Source organism: Sturnira hondurensis, unplaced genomic scaffold (assembly GCF_014824575.4).
Source record: "Sturnira hondurensis isolate 20B ecotype Veracruz unplaced genomic scaffold, ASM1482457v3 Scaffold0010428, whole genome shotgun sequence".
Classification (NCBI taxonomy): Eukaryota; Metazoa; Chordata; class Mammalia; order Chiroptera; family Phyllostomidae; genus Sturnira; species Sturnira hondurensis.
In genome coordinates, this window is record NW_028083059.1 from 1,757,800 (window position 1) to 1,775,999 (window position 18,200).

The 18,200-nt window shown below is 42.5% G+C and overlaps 1 pseudogene; it reads left to right on the top strand.

Annotated features, from left to right (window-relative positions):
* The first annotated feature begins 8,318 nt into the window (after positions 1-8,318).
* LOC118995752 (60S ribosomal protein L19-like) lies at positions 8,319-8,927 on the top strand (annotated as a pseudogene).
* The last annotated feature ends 9,273 nt before the right edge of the window (positions 8,928-18,200 follow it).

Here is an 18,200-nt window from a genome sequence, read left to right on the forward strand (position 1 = left end):
AATTTGCATATCTTTGTTTTCTTATGTTTATTAGCAATTTGCATTTCCTCTTTTGTGAATTATATATCTGTATTCTTTGCCCATGCTTCTGTTGGTATCCTAGGATTTTCAGTTATTTCTATGAGCTTTCTATATTTTTGTCTTAAATATTTATAACTAAAATTTGAAGTCTGTTGTTTCTTTTTGAATGCCATATTTTGCCATAGAGAAGTCTATTTTATTTTTCATGACAAAAACTATTGAGTTTGTCTCTTTTTAAATTTCTTTTATGCTTAACCAATTATTTTTATACTACAACATGGCACTAGAGAAACTATATTGCTTCTATATTTAAGAACTGCTTGAATAGTTCATTACACTATTATTTTGATAACCAATTTTCTAGGAAAAGCAGTTCTTCAATACACAATGCTGTTATTTGTATAATTATAGGACATCAATAGGAAAATGAATTGTTCAGTGAATTAATTTTCAGTATTGGTTCAGAGTTACAATGCATAGAATTTATACTTGGTCCCGAGTAGTGGTTTTATCTATACAACTCAATGAAAAGGGCAGTGAGGTTGGTGGTTAAGAATTATACAGGAGCATAAAAATTCATGATAGGATTTCACAAGAAAGGGTAGTTTAATTTGGGCTGAAAGTACACCTTACTATTTATTTGAATGGAAGTGGAGAAGTATCTTCTTTGTTCAAGAGCTACAGTAAAGTGTAAGGAGAACAAATGAGAACAGTTATTTTCATGGGCCATTTAATCAATAGCGTTTATCAAGTATATTGAATATTGAAATTTCCAAAGGTTGTTAGTATAAAAAGAGATGATTTTTAATGTTAGTCTGTTAGTTTATAAAAGTGACACAAAGAATATTGTATTGGACTCTATTTGTAGCTTAACTCATATCTAATATCTCCAGGAAATTTGCTGATAAATTACTCTATTTTTATTATACCTCGTATTTTTGCCACATAATGACTAATGACTTTGGATGCGAGTCAGTGAGACAAGATGTACCTCAGAATAACTATTTTCCAGAATTACTACAAGCGTATGATGAATAAGATTTTTATGATACCATACCAAAATTCTCAACACAAAACAAAGAGAAAGTCCAGATGAAGCAAAAACAGAAGTATAAAAAAAGAGTCCTGGGTTATTGAACTTCGAAAAGAACTCATCCATCAATCACAATTTCCGAACACATCAGTGGAAAGAGAAGAAAATTACACTCAACAGCACCACTAAAGGGTGCTCTGAACACGTGAAGGCCACAGCACAATCCCAGCCCCCCAGTTACTTGGCTTACTCTGCTTTATTATGCCCAGTTCAGTCCAGCCTTTCTAGAATTTTCTTTCTGTACCAGCACAGAATCTGCACTTAGCAGGGACTCAGTAAATGGTAGCTACTGTGAATACCTTTTTGGTAGATCCTTGGGGAACAGAATCAACTTTCAAAAACAGTACCAAGAGGGTGGACTCTGGGACCAGGTATCAAGCTGCAGGTCCTGCATCCACTGTCAACCACCATGTGACCTTGAACATGGTCACTGAACCTCTGAGTGTCCATTTACTCTCATTTAAAATGAAAATAATAGAAGCATCATAGATCTATGTCAGGATTAAATGAGGTAGGGTATAAAAATAGGCGGTGTGTATCAACTGTAAGCATTAGGTATACTTGAGCTATTAATGCACAGAGGAGAGAAAAACACATCCAGCTAGATATTCCTCTCTATGCCATCTTATGCAAGTAAAACAAAATGAAACACACACACACACACACACACACACACACACACACACACTCTAAGGGCCAGAGTATACACTGACAGCTCTGAATGCCGAGATAGTTGAATAGGCTCCTCCAGAAGGCAGGGAGTAGAGGATTGGAGGGGCAGTGATTGGCTTGGACATCTACAGTTTCCTTTCCTGTGCCTCTGTTTCCCTCATGGAATGACAGTTTTGAAGTTCAGAAAAAGGATGCTATGTTGATGTGAAAGATAAATTCTGGTCTTGTGTGTGTATGAAAAATAATAACTACACAATATCAGTATATTTCAGACTAGATCCTACAAGGAAAAGAGAAATGTGTTTTCTATTTTAATATTCCAGTTTCTAAATTATAAAAGTAGTACAAATGTCTTTCCAGTCAAGACGGTGCAGGAAGATGCATTCATCTGCTGCACACATTAAGCAATGCCAAACAAAATATGCAAAGAGACAACAAAAAAGATACAGTGTGGCTCAGCAATGAGATAATTACGTGCAAGGACCAAGACAGTAAGAGCAGGAGGAGGTGGGATCTGGGACTTGTGGGCCGTGGGTCTCAAACAGGCAGTGGCAACTGAGAACCTGGCTTCTGTACAGGGCTCTACCTGAGGCTCAAGACCAAAGCCACACGCACTGCTGAAGCTACAGGCAGGGGGAGCAAATCCTCCTCTTTTCCCTTTTCCGTCTTCAAATCTCACTCACCAGGCCTTTCCTTTTGAGCCATCCTGGTGGCCAGGTAAGGACATTAGGACATCTATAGGTCTCTGCTCATCTTTCCCTTCCCCTATTTCTGTTCAAATCTGTCATTGTTCTTACATTTTCATTCTGTTCTAGAACTATAAATCTTTTGTGCTTTGTATGTGTAAGCCTGTTGCAAAAACAAGTAATGTGACTGAGCCCATAGAAAAAGTATTATATTATTATGTCTGTGTCATGATTACATAGAATAGTTTTCTAAATTCAGTGTGTCACTGAGAGTCATGTCCTTACTATACCGTAACTACCAATCTGTGCTGCTTAAAAAAAAGATTTTATTTATCTATTTTTAGAGAGGGGAAGGGAGAGAGAAAGACAGGGAGAAAAACACCAATGTGTGGTTGCCCCTCGCACATCCCCTTCTGGGGACCTGGCTTGCAGCCCAAGCATGTGCCCCGGACTGTGAATCAGCTGATACCTTTTTGGTTGCCAGCACTCAATCCACTGAGCCACACCAGCCAGGGCCCAATATGGTCTCCTCAAACCCTTCACCTTTTCACCTATTCCCACAATCCCCCCTCCTATCTGGTTGCCATCAAACTGTTCTTTGTATCTATGATTCTATTTCTAATCTGCTTGTTTGCTTAGTTTGTTTATTTTTAGCTTCAGTTGTTGATAGAGATGTATTTATTACCATGTTATTGTTCATAATCTTGATCTTATTTTTATTAAATAAGTTCCTTTAATATTTAATATAATAATGGTTTGGTGATGGTGAACTTCTTTAGCTTTTGTTATCTGGAAAACTCTTCATCTGACCTTCCATTCTAAATGATAGCTTTGCTGAGTAGAGCAATCTTGGATATAGGTCCCTGCTTTTCATCACTTTGAATATTCCTTGCCAACCCCTTCTAGCCTGAAAAGTTTCTTTTGAGAAATCAGATAACAGTTTTATGGAAACTCTCTTGTAGGTAACTAACTTCTTTTCCCTTGCTGCTTTTAAGATTCTCTCTTTATCTTTAACCTTTGGCATTTTGATTATGATGAGTCTTGGGGTGGTCCTTTTTGCATGCATCTTGTTTCAGTCTCTCCATGCTTCCTAGACTCACATGTTTATTTCCTTCACCAAATTAGGGAAGTTTTCTTTCATTATCCTTTCAAATAAATTTTCAATTTCTTGCTCATTCTCTTCTCCTTCTGGCACCCCTATGATGTGAGTGTTGGTGTGCTTGAAGTTGTCCCAGAGTCTCCTTACACTATTCTTGTTTCTTTTGGATTTTTTTCTCCCTAGCTGTTCTAGCTGGTTGTTTGTTGTTGTTTGCTTCCTTGTGTTTCAAATCATCGATTTGATTCTCAGCATCACCATTCTACTGTTGATTCCCTGTAAATTGTTCTTTATTTCAATTATTGTGTCCTTCAATTCTGCCTGAATCTTTTTTATGCTCTTCAGGTCCTAAGTTCCTTGAGCATCCTGATAACCAGTAGTTTGGACTCTGCATCTGAAATATTGCTTATCTCCATTTTGTTTAGTTCTTTTCCTAGAGTTTTGATCTGTTCTTTCATTTGGGCCATGTTTCTTTATCTCCTCCTTTTGGCAGCCTCCCTGTGTGTGTTTCTGTGTATTAGGCAAAGCTGCTATGACTCCCTGCCTTGGTAGTGTGGCTTGAGGTAGTAGGTGTCCTATAGGGTCTAATGACACTGCCCTCCCTATCAACCAAGCTAGGCACATAAGGGGCACCCTCTTTGTGGACTGAGTACACCCTCCTCTTGTAGTTGAGCTTTGACTGCTGTTGGTAGGTCCATGGGAGGGACTTACCCAGGCCAGTCAGTTGCAAGGACTGGTTGTGACCACTGACCACCACCAACCTCTGCCCTCTGTGGAGGATCAGGTGGGCAGTGGCCTACTCCACGGAGCAGGGCTTACTTCAGCAGGTCTCTGGTGCCTGCTTGTGTTTTGTCTGGGGCCACATGGCATAAGCTCTAAAGTGACTTGCAGCTGGCTGCTTCTTGTGCTGGACTTGAAGGTGCCCTAGTGAGGCCAGGCTGTGCCCCAAGCCCAGCTGCTGCTAGTGCTGGGAATGAGGCCACTTAGCCATGTACAAGAGCTCGCTGAGTCTAACTGCTACTTATTTTAGAGGACTTAGGAAGATTAGGAGCATGTGCCAAGAAAGGTCATTTGTATGGAAAAGCCACAGTTAACCACTTGGATGGACCCACAGGTTGTGTGGGGAGGAATCTCAAAGAATCACCAGGCAGGGCAGGCTGATGGAATCCCAGGTTTGGTGCCTGCCACACACTGTGGCTCTGTGGGTATAGAGTTCAGACAAGGAACAGTGGCCTCTGCCAGCAGTTCCGTCTTGGAGAAGGCTGTCCCGCACTTCTTACCCTGATGCTAGACACTTCAGTTCCTCCCTGTATGCCACTGGTGCCTGTTAAGCTGCTGCCCCAGTGCTGGAACTCAATGGAAGTCAGTCTGAGTAAGTCCATGTGCTGTCCCTTTAAACGGAACTGCCTGGGAATCCAGCAGTTTAATCCACTTACTCAGTCATCACTGGTTTTTACAGCCAGACCACAGGGACTTATCTTCCTGTTACTGGAGCCCTGCATTGGGGGACCTGGTGTGGGGCTGGGCCTGTTGCTCTTGAGATACCCCTCTCGATTTTTACCTACCACGTATGGGTATGGGACCACCCCACTCATTCTGTGTCTTCACATTTGCACCCATCCTATCTGTCTGGATGAATGTGGTTCCTTCTTTAATTTTATGGTTTCAGGACCTCCATTCCACTTGAACTCAGCTGGTTCTGAGTAATGATTGTTGAATAGGTTAGCTGTTATTTTAACGTGGTTGTGCATGGAAGTGAGCATGTATACCCATGCTGCCACCTTCACCATTGTTGCTTTAGAGATACCTGATGCCAGTTTATTCCTCATTTCCACATGAGAAATTTTTTTGTCTCTATGGGATTTTAGGGTTTTTCTTTTTAAATGTGGTATTCTGAACTTTTTACCAGAATATGTCTAAGTGTTGAGATATATAAAGTATATATACATAGGGAGAGATAGGTATATATCTCACCCTCCCCAGAACAGAAAGTGGGTAAGAAGTTTTTTTTCAGTCTGAACATCTGACTTTTTCTTCAGTTCAGGGGATTACAGTAGTTCCCCCTTATCTAGAGGGGATACATCCCAAGACCCACAGTAGATGCCTGAAACCATGGATAGTGCTGAACCCTATATATACTATGTTTTTTTCTATATATACAAAGCTATGATCAAGTTTTATCTAGCCGTGACTGGTGTGGCTCAGTTGGTGGGTGTCATCCTACAAAGTGAGCAGTTGCTGGCTCAGTTCCCAGTCAGGGCACATGCCTGGGTTGAAGGTTCAGCCCTTGGTTGGGGTGCATGTGACAGGCAGCTGATCGATGTTTCTCTCTCTCTCTCTTACTCCCTCCCTCCCCTCTGTCTAGAAATAAGTAGATAAAGTCTTCTTTAAAAGTTTAATTTATTGGTGTAGCTCAGTGGATTGAGCACAGGCCTGCGAACCAGAGGATCATGGTTCGATTCCCAGTCAGGGCACAAGCCTGGATTGCAGGCTGGTTCCCTGCAGGCCAACTCCCAGCAGGGGACACACAAAAGGCAACCATACATTGATGTTTCTCTCCTCTCCCCTTCCCCTCCAAAGGTAAATAAATAAATTTTTTTTAAAAAAAAGACTTTCAACATGTAAAATGCATTTCTATAAAAAAAAGTTTAATTTATAAATTACACACAGTAAAAGACTAGCAACAACTAAGAATAGAATAGAAATAGTATAAAAATAGAATCAGGGGATTTCCGCCAAGATGGAGGCATAGGTGGAAACACTGTGCCTTCTCCCACAACCAAGTTTGAATACAACAAAGGTTTGGAGAAACAAAGACACAACCAAAGGACAGAAAATTGAATTATATGGAAGTCCGACTACATCTAACTGTTTAACGGGGACGGTAAGAGAGGCGGAGCCAGCAGCAAGCAGGGTCAGGCAGGACAGGTCCCCTGACCCAGGCGTGCAGGCAGCCTGGAACCAGTTGGGGTGCGGGGCAGACTGACTGCAGTTGCACATTCGTGCACAGTGAGACAGACCACGCAGGCACCAGGGGGCGAGGGCTGACGGCGGTGGCAGACTTGCGTGCAGTGGGACGAAACGTGTGGGCCCGGTGACAGCAGCAACTGCAGCACCGGTGAGGGCCGGGGCAGCAGGCGGCAGACTGGATGCCATAGTCCCTCTTTGACTCCGCCCCCACATACAATGTCACAACCCAGTGACTTAGTTGCCCTATTCTAGTGAACACTTTAGGGCTCTGATCCTGCTATGGAACAGGCACGAACAGCCCAAAAGATGGTGCAAGAAGAACTCAAAGTCCCAGAGCCAATAACTCTAAGCGACCGAGAAATTGCCAGCCTCTCAGAAGCACAATTCAAGACACTATTTATCAGGATGCTCACAGAACTGGTAGATTATAGTCACAAATTAGAGGAACATATGAAGGCTAAACTAATTGAAATGAAGGGAGATGCACAGGAAACCAACAGTGATGGAAAGGAAACTGGGACTCAAATCAATGGAATGGACCAGAAGGAAGAACAAAACATCCCACCAGAAAGGAATGAAGAAATGAGAATTCAAAAAAAATGAAGAGAGGCTTAGGAACCTCCAGGACATCTTTAAACGTTCCAACATCTGAATTATAGGGGTACCAGAAGGGGGAAAGAAACAGCCACGAGTGGAAAACGTATTTGAACAAATAATAAAGGAGAACTTCCCCAGTCTGGCAAAGGAGATAGACTTCCAGGAAATCCAGGAAGCTCAGAGAGTCCCAAAGAAGTTGAACCCAAGAAGGAACACACCAAGGCACATCATAATTACATTAGCCAAGACTAAAATGGAGGAGAGAATCCTAGAAGCATCAAGGGATAAGGGGACAGCCACCTACAAAGGAGTACCCATCAGACTGTCAGCAGATTTCTCAAAAGAGACCTTACAGGCAAGAAGGGGCTGCAAAGAAGTCTTCCAAGTCATGAAATCCAAAGACCTACAGCCAAGATTGCTTTATCCAGCAAAGCTTTCATTTAGAATGGAAGGACAGATAAAGTGCTTCTCAGATAAGGTCAAGTTCAAGGAGGTCATCATCACCAAGCCCTTATTATATGAAATGTTAAAAGGACTTATATAAGAAAAAGAAGATAAAAATATGAACAGTGAAAGGACAGCAAACTCACAGTTATTAACAACCACACCTAAAACAAAAGCAAACCAAGAGGACAGCTAGATCAGGAGTGGAACCATAGAAATGAAGAACACATGGAGGGTTAGAAACAGGGGGTGGGAGGGGGAGAAAGGGGGAGAAGGCACAGAAAATAGCATAGATGGTAGGTAGAAAATAGATAGGGGGGAGGGCAAGAATAGTGGGGGAAATATAGAATCCAAAGAACTTGAGACACGTGGTTATAAACTAAGGGGGGGAGAATGGTGGGGGAGGGAGGGTGCGGGTGGAGGGGAATGAAGGGGGGAAATAGAACAACTGTAATGGTATAATCAATAAAATATATTAAATAAATAAATAAATAAAAATTTTAAAAAAAGAAATATTATAAAAATATACTGTAATAAAAGTTAAGAGAATGCAGTCTCTCTCTGATAACCAGGAAGGTTACTAAGTGACTAATGGGTAGGGAATGCTGGACAAAAGGATGATTCAAGTCCCAGTGGGATGGATCAGGACAGCACGAGATTTCTTCACAAGACTCAGAACAGCATGCAATTTAAAACCTATGAATTATTGCCTTTCACCACTGTGGCAGCAGCTGTGAGTATGCTAAGGCTTCAGAAGGGGCTTGCCTGAAGTGTCCTCTGCTGTGGCAAAAAAGAAGGTCTGGTTGGATCCCAATGAGACCAGTGAAATCTCCAATGCCAATTCCCGTCAGCAGATTCAGCAGCTGATCAAAGAGGGGCTGATCATCCAGCAACCTGTGACTGTCCATTCTTGGGCTTGATGCCGGAAAAACACCTTGGCCCGCAGGAAGGGCAGGCATATGGGCGTAGGTAAGCGGAAGGGTACTGTCAGTGTTCGAATGCCTGAGAAAGTGACCCGGATGAGGAGGATGAGAATCCTCCACTGGTTTCTCAGAAGGTACTGTGCATCTAAGAAGATTGACTGCCATGTGTACCACAGCCTGTACCTAAAAGTGAAGAGTAACGTGTCCAAAAACAAGCGGATTTTCATGCAGCACATCCACAGGCTGAAGGCTACAAGGCTTGCAAGAAGCTTCTAGCTGACTGGGCCGAGGCCCGCAGGTCTCAGACCAAGGAGGCTTGCAAGCGCCGTGAAGAATAGCTCCAGTCCAAGAAGGAGGAAATCATCAAAACCCTGTCAAAGGAGGAAGAGACCAAGAAATAAAGCTCCACCTCTCTTACCTGTACACAGTGGCCTTGGCGATTACATGGATCAGTCATTGAATAAAGTGGCCTCACCTGCCTAAAAAAAATAAGAAGAAGAAGAAAGAAAGAAAGAAAACCTATGAATTGTTTATTTCTGGGATTTTCTATTTAATATTTTTGGACCATGGCTTCCTGCAGGTAACTGAATCCTCGGAAGGCAAAACCTCAGATAAGTAGTAACTTCTGTGTCTTCTGATGTTTCTTTAAATATTTTCTTTTCATTCACTATTTTCTCCTGGATCTTCTAATAAATACATATATCCTCTGTTTCATAACTGTCCCTTATTATTGCTCCATATTTTAAAATATCTGTCTGTCCATATCTTGCAGCTTACTATTTGATCTTTTACTCCATTTGATATAGTAGGCAGTTATACATGAGCTGAGTAGGAGTGATCAGCAAGGTAGAGAAGGTCACCAGTGCAGAAAGCCCAGGGTGCCTAGCAATGGACAATTTTTAGGTGGGAAGGTCACCTCCAGGGTAACCTTTGCTACCCTAGCGTATTGTGCATTGTGCAGTTTAGACTCCCTGATATTTCACATAGCTGGTCACATGGCTTGGACTCTCCCCTGACCTTTTCTCCCATTTCTTTTTCCTAGTCGTGTGGTAGATCACCTTAGAGGAGAAAGGAGGCTATAGAATAGCCTCATATAACTCTCATACCAGCCCTTACACAGCCACTTCCTTAAGCATTAAGCCATAGAGATAACATCTAGGCTGCAGTTGTGTTTCAGCTCCCCGTCCAGAAGAGCAGCAAGGCCAGGCTGAGCACCACCAACGCTGGTATCAGGACCAGATGCAAAGACTAAAGACTCCCTGCCCTGGTGCCAACCAATTATTGGGGACCTCATGCCTGAAAGGACACTCCTACAAAGCTGATGAATACTCTATTGAGATCTTCCCCTGAAACCTCCAGATAAAAAAAAAAAAAAAAAAACTTAAAATAAAGGACATATCTCTCTCTCTCCATCTCTCTCTCTCTCTCTTTCTCTCTCTCTCTCTCTCTCGTACTCCAACACATTTCCCCTTCTCCTTTTCCCCAGCGCATTTTCTGTGTCTTTCTTTTTCTTAAGTTCCAAGGGCCCTTCTTTCGCCTCTGTAACATATTCCATAAGTCCGTGCAGCCAAGCTGGCTCCCTTCTACGGTTCACTTTTTTCTACCTCTGCAACTTTCTAGATAGAGTTTTGCTTGTATTTGAGTCTTGCCTCTGAATTCTTTCTTAGCCAGAACTCAAGGACTGGGATCTAACATCTGGTGTCATTTGCCACTGACACATTCAGTTCCATTTGCTGCTAACATATTCAGTCCTATTTTGAGTTTTCATTTTAGTAATCGTGTCTTTAACTTTTGAAAATTTTTTATTTTCTGAGTGCCCTTTTTTTCATTGGCCACATATCCTGGTTTTTTTCCCCAATAGATAAATAGTATAAATTTTGGAGCTTAGATTAGAAAGTTGTGTTTTAAGTTATTTCTTGCATTATCTGTCTCCCACTCTCTGGAGCAATGTGTTCTATTTGTTCAAATTGGTCTTTCACAGCATTACTTTCTTTTAAATGTCTTATGATTTTAATTGACTTGGCTTATGAATGATGGGATATATTGATTTTTACAAAATTATCTGAGCTTTGCTTACAAATGGGTAGGTTTATTACCAAGAAGACCTCTCCCTCACCCTACTCTCACTCTCCACTCCCGAGAATAGGAGGTGAGAAGTCTCTGTGTAAATGGATATGTCCTCCCACAGGCAGAATTCTCAGAATTGCCAGAATAAATAAAAATCTCCTCTGAAAGTGGAGTCTTTTGCCTGTGGCTTCTTGTGGGGAACCCAGGTCTCTTAGTGCCTGCCCTGCCTCCGTACCTTCACTGAGGCATCTCCCCAGATACAGCTTTGACTTTGTTGGAGGAGGGGACTGTAGCTAGGGCCGCCGGTGCTGCTCCAAATATGCAGTGAAGGAGGAGCAGCTAGGTGACAGAGTCATTCTGTACATGGTCCTTTCATTTATCACTCCTTTTCTCCAAGTGTGGTGACCCCGGGCTTGGAATTTCTCCAGAGCTCTGACAGGAAAAACAGCTACAATGTCCATGGTGACCTGCAGATACCATTTTCTCCTGCAATGATTCCATCTACTTTCTATCGATCTTTCACAGTGTCTTGTCCATGGATGGTGCTTTCTTATTTTCAAGGCCTCCCATCTATAGTCTTTCCCATTTCATTGGGATCTGCTTGGCTCTGGGCTTACAAATGGGAAGAAGACAGATAGAGTTCCCTCTTGTGTGGTCTTATGTTCTGAGTAGTAAATAAGCACTTTAACAGACTGTTCCACCATCAACACAGTAAGTGTTCATGAGGGAGTCGCTAAATAGATTTATTGGTAAGAAAAGGCCTACAGCTTCCGGCCAAGATGGAGGCGTAGGTGGAAACACTGTGCCCCCTCCCACAACTAAATTTAAAGACAGCTAAGTTTGAGAAACAAGGACGCAGCCTAAACAGTGAAAATTGAACTGTATGGAAGTCCGACAACAACAATCCACTCAGCCAGACCAGTAAGAGGGGTGGAGTCAGTGGCACAGTGGGGTCAGGCTGGAAAGATCTTTCCCTCCGACTGACCCAGGAGTGGAGGCAGAGGCAGTTGGAGGATCCCAGGTGTGGGGTGGCGACAGGCAGACCCAATGAGGGTGCAGGGCAGTTGGCTGACTGCGGTCACACATTCGTGCGCAGGTGAACCAAGTGAAGGAGCGAACAGTGAGACAGACCCTGGAGGCTAGGGCCCCAGGGATGGGAATTAGAGCCTGAAAGTACCAACTGGAAAGACTTTCTCAGGGTGGAGGGGCTGGGAGAGACTCCCAGGCTCACAGAGAGTTTGTTAGAGAGACCCACAGGGTCCTGGAGAGTACACGGGCCCACACACCCAGGAACCAGCACCAGAGGGGCCCAATTTGCTTGTGGGAATCTGCAGAGGGAACAGAAATCTGAGAGAGTGAAGCAGAGCAAAGAGCCATTTTTTCCCTCTCTGACCCCGCCCCCACATACAGCGTCACAACCTAGCACCTGGGGCGCCCGGCCCTGGTGAACACCTAAGGCTCCTCCCCTCAAACATAACATGTGTGAACAGACCAAACATTATGACTCAAGAACAGCTCAAAGCTCCAGAGCCTATAATTCTAAGTGACCAAGAAATAGCCAGCCTTTCAGATGCACAGTTCAAAATACTGGTGATCAGGATGCTCACAGAACTGGTTGATTTTAGTCACAAATTAGAGGAACATATGAAGGCTAAACTAATTGAAATGAAGGGAGATGCACAGGAAACCAATAGTGATGGAAAGGAAACTGGGACTCAAATCAAGGGAGTGGACCAGAAGGAAGAAAAAAATGACCAAACAGAAAAATGCGAAGTAACAAGAATTCAAAAAAATGAGGAGAGGCTTAGGAACCTCCAGAACATCTTTAAACGTTCCAACATCCGAATTATAGGGGTACCAGAAGGGAAGAGGAACAGCCACAAGTGGAAAACTTATTTGAACAAATAATAAAGGAGAACTTCCTCAATCTGGCAAAGGAAATAGACTTCCAGGAAATCCAGGAAGCTCAGAGAGTCCCAAAGAACGTGGACCCAAGGAGGAACACACCAAGGCACACCATAATTACATTAGCTAAGATTAAAATGAAGGAGAGAATCCTAGAAGCAGCAAGGGATAAGGGGACAGTCACCTACAAAGGAGTGCCCATCAGACTGTCAGCAGATTTCTCAAAAGAGACTTTACAGGCAAGAAGGGGCTGGAAAAAAGTCTTCCAAGTCATGAAATCCAAAGACCTATATCCAAGATTGCTCTATCCAGCAAAGCTTTTATTTAGAATGAAAGGGCAGATAAAGTGCTTCTCAGATAAGGTCAAGTTCAAGGAATTCATCATCACCAAGCCCTTATTATATGAAATGTTAAAGGGGCTTACCTAAGAAAAAGAAGATAAAAATATGAACAGTGAAAGGACAGCAAACTCACAGTTATTAACAACCACACCTAAAACAAAAGCAAACTAAGAGGACAGCTAGATCAGGAGCAGAACCATAGAAATGCAGATCACATGGAAGGTTAGCAACAGGGGAGTGGGAGGAGGAGAAGGGGGGAGAAGGTACAGAGAATAAGTAGCATAAAGAGTGGGTAGAAAATAGGGGGAAGGGCAGGAATACTATGGGAAATACAGAATCTAAAGAACTTGTGACACATGAACAAAGTGGGGGGGAATGGTGGGGGAGGGGTGTGCAGGGTGGAGGGAAGTGAAGGGGGGAATGGGACAACTGTAATGGCATAATCGGTAAAATATATTTTTAAAGTTTTTTAAATCAAAAAAAAAAAAAGAAAAGGCCTACAAAGGAAAGTTTTCTAAACTGAAATCCAGAGACTGAACAGGGATTATGTGGGGGCAAGAGGAAGTATATGCCCAGAATAGAAAGAAGAAAGGGAAAAGCCTTCTACCCTGAAAGAACAGCATGTGAAATGTGTAATCCATGCAGGTGACAGTGGCCAGCTGCATAAAGGGTTGAAAACATCCTTATGCCTCATGGGACAGGAAAGGCTCAAACAAGCTGAAACTGACAGCTGCCCACCCTGCTCCCTTAGATGTTCCTTGTCCCATGTTTTTGTTTCAAAGGAGAAAGGCAATCAACCTCTAAAGGGCTTCTGCTGGAAATGTTTATGCATATTTCCTCCCTAATTCAGTGATCTGGTGAGATAGCCATTGCCAATGCCAATTTAGCAGTAAGGAAAGTGAGGCTTCAAGTGGTTAAGTGCCTTGCCTAAGACCACAGAACCAGTAAGTGCTAATGCTGGAATTCTAATCGGCTGGGGCATCTCTAAAGCCCACTTGCTTTTCAAATTTAGGTTCCAGTATCTTTTGTGTGTGTGTGTGTGATAAAATACACATAACAAAATTTATCATATTAACCATTTTGAGTGTAATAGTTCAGTGGCATTAAGTACATTCATATACTTGTGCAACTATTATGGCCGTCCATCTCCAGAACTCTTTTTCATCTTGCAAAACTGAAACTCTATACCTGTTATAGAGCAACTCCTATTTCCTCACCCTCCAGCGCGTGACAACCATCCTTCTCCGTTCTGTCTCTCTGAGGTCAACTACTCCAGGGCCCTCATATCATCAGAATCATGCTGTTTGTCTTATTGTGACTGACTTATTTCACTTAGCATGTCCTCGAGCTTTTTCCCTAGGTGCTAATATCTTTTTAGTACCCTGTACCTTCTGATAGTCTCAAAAGGACGTGGCCCAGCCTGAGCTGAAAACGGGAGGAATTAGGTTGTGATAAAACTCTATGTTAGTGAGACTATTGGACCATGATGAATTAGTAGAGGACACTAGAATTTTCAAAATCTTATATCTTGCACTCACTAGCACACATGATCACTGTCTCTACTATACGTGAAATAGTCAGAAAGTGCATAATGTACTGGCAGTAAAACTTTAATCGATTTGGTCCAGAGAGCTTCCTGCAGTCACATGACTCCTAACTAAATTCAATGTCTGAGAAAGGAAGCTTCCCTTAACATAGGGACAGGAGCCATTTATTCATTCATTCATCAGACAAACGCCATGTCATGTACAAGGGTGGCGGATAGCTTCTGTTTGCTTCCTCAGACCCTATCTCCACGTTGTCCACTCTGCTTTGTGTCCCACAGGCTGACTTGCAGGATTGTCTTTCAGCTGGACTTGGCTAGCTGGAGGCACCCACAAGAGATGGGAGTGTGAGAGTGCAGTCGCCATATTTATTACCCTGGCTTTCTCTCAGCAGGGTTGCTATGAATTGGCTGCTCTAAAGGCAACACTTTCTGGCCCCTAGAATGCAGCTAATGACCTAGAAAATGCCCTCACTACCCGCTCCTCCATCATCAAAAATAACCAAATGTAGTTTGCCTTCATGTGTCAAGGACAGTATTATATCTTAACTGTCCTGCCTTAGAGCTAAATTAAATCCCACTGTCATAATATCTGGAGGGAACTTGTTTGTCTTGATATTCTACAGGGTATCACCCTGTGCCATTACACTGATGGCATTATGCTAGCTGGTTGAGGGTTCACAGGTGTTAGGCACCTTAAGTGCATTGGTCACACACATGCATATCTAGGAGTTGGGAGGTAATCCCTCGGGTGTTTGGGGGCTGCTGTCAGTAAGGTTTCTGGGGTCCAGTGGTTCTGGACATGTTGGGCTATCTTCTTGCACAAATAAGGCACAGTTGTTGCATCTTGCCCCTCATGCCACCTAGGAAAGGCAGCACTTTGTGAGTTTCTTTGGATTTGAGAAGCAACTTAAACCATACGCTGGTATACTGCTCAAACCTAATTACTGGGTGATTTACAAGGCTACCAGTGGTGAGTGGGCACAGAATATGAAGAGGGTCTGAAACAAATCCAGGCTGCATTACAGGCAGTCCGACCAGCAGACCTAATAAAGTAGAAGAATCTGTGGCAGACAGATGCCATAGGGGGCCCGGCAAGATCTAATGAGGCCCAAACAAGGTCGAAGCTGACATTTTGAAGAGCAGCTCCTGTACTGTTTGATAGCCCCAACAGAGACGGAACATCTGACCTTGAATCACAAATGACTATGTGACTTAGGTTACCTGTCATGACCTAGGCACACTCAACAGCACTCGTTGGAAAGTGTAAATAATATGTCTGAGAGCAAGCTCCACAGATCTGGAAACCACAAATAAACTTCAGAGTCAGGAGGTATAGACTCCCATGGTACCTTTTCCTACTGCTTCATGACCCTTTCTCAGCACACACCAATGGCCTGTTGAGGAGTTCCCTATAGTTACTTATAGAGAAGGAAAAAGTGGATGTACATGGTATGATGAAACCAGACAAGTGATGAGCTGCTCAGCTAGAGCCCATTCAGTGATGGCCTGTTGGAAAGGACTGACAGGCAGTCTTCTCAGTGTGTGGAGCTTCAGGTATGATGGCTAGTTCATGTCATACCAAGGGAAGATGGTCTGGACATGACCACCTAATTCACAGGCACTAGTCAACAGGTTCACCAGATTGTTCAGGAACTTAGAAAACATAAAGTATATGTTTGGTGACCAGGAAGGCTGGGAGAAAGATGTTTGGACAGGCTTTTGTGAAGATATTTATATCCCATGTAAATGCCCACCAGGGCATCCACTGTGAAGGGGGCTCTCAATAATCGTATTAGTCAGCTTGGGCTGCCAAAATAAAATTCCACAAACTGAGCAACTTAAAACAATAGACATTTATTTTCTCACAGTTGTGGAGGCTGAAAGTCCAAGACCACATTGCCATTGGCATTGGTTCTGGTGTGACCTCTTTTCTGCCTGACTTTTAGAAGGCTGCCTCTTTCTGTGTCCTCACATGGCCTTTTCTATGTATATGCATGAACAGAGCGCCCTGATGTCTTTTCCTCATTTGTCTTTTCTTATCATTCCTCACTTTTTAAAACATTCTTTTTAAAGCATTTTTTATTTAATTATTGTTCAAGTACAGTTTTCTGTCTTTTACTCCCATCCCAGCCCACCCCCCCAGTGCTCCCCACCTCTCTCCCATTACCACCCCCCTTAGTTGTTGTCCATGTGTTTATACTTAAATATACTTAAATCCTGTGAATCCTTCCCCTTTTCCCCTGTGATTCTCTTTATAGTTAAAATACTTTATACTTAAATCCTGTGAATCCTTCCCCTTTTCCCCTGTGATTCTCTCCACTCTCCCCTCTAGTCCCTGTCAGTCTGTTCTGTATTTCAGTGTCTTTGGTTGTATTTTGCTTGCTTGTTTGCTTTGTTGTTTAGCTTCCTGTTAAAGGTGAGATCATATGGTATTTGTCTGTCGCCACTTTGCTTATTTCACTCAGCATAACGCTTTCCAGTTCCATTCATGCTGTTGCAAAGGGTAGGAGCTCCTTCTTTCTTTCTTCTGCATAGAATTCCATTGTGTAAATGTACCATAGTTTTTGGATCCATTCATTTACTGATGGGCACCTAGGTTGCTTCCAGCACTTGGCTATTGTAAACTGTGCTGCTATGAACATTGGGGTACATAGGTTCTTTTGGATTGGTGTTTCAGGGTTCTTAGGATATACTCCTAACACTGGAATTGCTGGGTCAAAAGTTGTATTTATTTTTAGTTTTCTTAGAAAATTCCATAGTGTTTTCCATAGTGGTTGTACCAGTCTGCAATCCCGCCAACAGTGAACTAGAGTCCCCTTTTCCCCACAACCTCTCCAACATTTGTTGTTTGTTGCTTTGTTTATAATGGCCATTCCGACCAGTGTAAAGTGGCATCTCATTGTGGTTTTAATTTGCATCTCTCTGATAGCTAGAGATACTGAACATCTTTTCATGTGTCTCTGGATCCTTTATATGTCCTCCTTGGCGAAGTGTCTGTTCAAGTCCTTTGCCCATTTTATGATTGGGTTGCTTGTCTTCTTAGAGTGGAATCATGTAAGTTCTTTGTATATTTTGGAGATTAAACCTTTGTTTGAGGTATCATTGGCAAATATGTTTTCCCATAAAGTTGGTTCTCTTTTTGTCTTAATACTGTTTTCTTTAGCCATGCAGAAACTTTTTATTTTGATCCCATTTGTTTATTCTTTCCTTTATGTCCCTTGCTCTAGGGGACGTTTCAGTAAAAATCTTGCTGCGTGGAATATCTGAGATTTTTCTGCCTATGTTCTCCTCTAGGACTTTAATGCTGTCATGGCTTCTATTTCAGTCTTTTATCCACCTTGAACTTATTTTGGTGTATGGTGTAAGTTGGTGCTCGAGTTTCTTTTTTTGCACGTAGCTGTCCAGTTCTCCCAACACCATTTGTTGAAGAGGTTATTTTTACTCCATTTTATGTTACTGCCCCCTTTGTCAAATATTAATTGCCTGTAGAGACTTGGGTTTATTTCTTGGCTCTCTGTTCTATTCCATTGGTCTATGTGCCTGTTTTTGTGCCAGTACCAGGCTGCTTTGATTACGGTGGCCTTGTAATACAATTTGGTATCAGGTATTGTAATCCCTCCTACTTTGTTCTTCTTTCTCAAAATTGCAGCTGCTATTCGGGGTCGTTTATGGTTCCATATAAATTTTTGAAGTGTCTGTGAAATGGTACTTTAATAGGTATTGCATTGAATCTGTAAATTGCTTTGGGTAGTATGGACATTTTGATGATATTAATTCTTCCAATCCGTGAACACGGTATGTGTTTCCATTTGTTTGTGTCTTCCTTGATTTCTTTCTTC